This window comes from Aplysia californica, unplaced genomic scaffold, assembly GCF_000002075.1.
Source record: "Aplysia californica isolate F4 #8 unplaced genomic scaffold, AplCal3.0 scaffold01292, whole genome shotgun sequence".
NCBI lineage: Eukaryota > Metazoa > Mollusca > Gastropoda > Aplysiida > Aplysiidae > Aplysia > Aplysia californica.
The window spans coordinates 60,561-62,733 of record NW_004798562.1 but is presented as its reverse complement, the minus strand read 5'-3'; the positions used below and the strand labels follow the sequence as shown (position 1 = coordinate 62,733).

The following is a 2,173-nucleotide window of genomic DNA, read 5'->3' as shown; positions in this document are numbered from 1 at the left end:
TATTAGTATTATTATATATTAGTGATCTCGTCCTGATCTATTTTCAATCAAGATCACTAAGATCAGGCGATTAGTTTATCCTATCTAGTGCGAAGATCTCTGAAACTTTCACTAACTTTCAGTATTTCTCAAAAAATCATTTTGACAGACTACTATGCAAAGCGTACGGATCGGATTAGCGAGTAAATTTCCTCTTTGGAAAGTGGTGGCACAGAGTTCCCCACGTCGTATGGACACGATAGTACAACTCGACTTACGGAAATGGTTTAGAAAAGAGTTACCAGAAAGGGGAGGAACAAGCAAAAAATTAGCTGAAGGATCGTTTGCCCACCTTGCTCCATCAGTTTGGAACTGTCTTCCCCAACCCTTGAGACATACAACATCTGAGCCTAAATTTTAAATATCTTTAAAGACATATTTTATGACATCATTTTCATGTCAGTAGATTCATGATCTGTACAATGTTATGTTAATGACTATGTATCCATTTATGTATTTTGCGAATTGCATTGTTGACATTATTTTATTATGGTTTTGTATGTGCTCATTTTGCAAGGTTGACATTATTTTATTATGGTTTTGTATGTGCTCATTTTGCAAGTGGCGTCGGTGGCCTAGTGGTTAGGCTACTGGACTCGCAGTCGTGAGATTGCGGGTTCGGGGGTTCGAGCCCCAGCTCGGTCCGACGTTGTGTCCTTGGGAAAGACACTTTACACGAACTTCCCACTTGGCTCGGTCCTTTCGGAGATGTACGTTAAACTCGGAGGTCCCGCCTCTTAAATAACCTAATAGTGGCGTCGGTGGCCTAGTGGTTAGGCTCTCAGACTCGCAACCGTAAGGTCGTGGGTTCGAATCCCGTCAAGGGGCCCGACGCCGTGTCCTTAGGAAAGACACGTTACACGAATTTTCCTCACTTCACCCAGGTGGAAATGGGTACCCGGCTATAGACAGCGAAAAATCTTGTCAGTTTTTTAGTGTTTGAGCGCTTAATCAGCTGCTTGCACTGTATGCTTCCCGGGAATGTTTCGGAGTGTCCTATGGTCTGCTGGGGTAATAATATAGTGTAAAGCGCATAGAGCCTGCTGTTGAGCGGGGATATGCGCTATACAAATGCTATCTATTATTATTATTATCGTGTTGAAAGACTAGAGGTTCTGATATCCCCTCACCAGGGCAGTGCAAGGCATAATACTGTCTAAAGTGACCAGTACTAGAAGAAGTCGTTGAGCCGGTGTCTCAAGGCCATACTGTTAATATATGAAATGGTAAAGGTTTAACGCCCCTGTCAACAGTATTAGGTTATTTTATAGGACGGGTGGGGTGAGGAGGCGCTATATCTGCCCGTGTGGAAATTTAATCTAGCTGTACTACGTGAAATATCCCAATGTGTCAGGTCATTTTATTTGATTGTATGACTACAATTTTTGTTAAGATGACTTCTAGGTGTTTACAAAAATATCAAATAAAATCGCAGCTGAATTATAATAAGATTTAAAATTTTGTAACTTTATTTGCATCTTATTGTCTGGGGCATGGTAGAAAGACTATAGAAACATTGCGCGTAGTTGGGATTCGTTTCTTCCTGTGCATTTAACTTTCATCATTTCTCACGCTTGAGTCTTAGTGTAGAATTATGTGGTTCCTGTATAATAAACAATGAAAAAGTAATAAGCTACATAGACGAAAGAATCACATTTGGATAAAAAAATAGTGAATCTCTACTTTCCCGATTAGCATTGTTCGGTGTTCAGCTGACACAGCATGGTAAAATAGATGGTAGTCTACTGGCATGACCTCTTACACCATTTGGAGATGTAAGCATTTCTCCTTTTATTTCCCTTTCCTGGAGCTACTGAAGACAGGCGTTGGATCAACCAGTTTCAACTTTAGTTGGTTTGACATCTTGGTAGAAATTAGTGGGGGGCTCACTTCTGTGGCTCATAAGGATACACTTCTAGTCCATCACCGAAGAGTCCTCGACTTTTCTACTGGGTTGTGTGGACACCCGTTCAGAAATCTTCATAATATAATCCAGAAAGTCATTGGTGTTACAGAAATAACTATGTTCTTCAACCGACAACTAACCCCAAACCCCAAACCCCGAACCTCTAACCCCTAACGAACCCCTAACCCCTAACGAACCCCTAACCCCTAGCCCCTAACGAACCCCTAA

At 41.4% G+C, this 2,173-nt stretch overlaps 1 protein-coding gene across 1 annotated transcript in view; it reads right to left on the bottom strand.

Annotated features, from left to right (window-relative positions):
- The window catches only part of LOC106013798 (bromodomain-containing protein DDB_G0270170), a gene marked incomplete at its 3' end in the record, with an annotated part of 9,600 nt that overhangs the window by 3,583 nt on the left and 3,844 nt on the right, over positions 1-2,173 (bottom strand).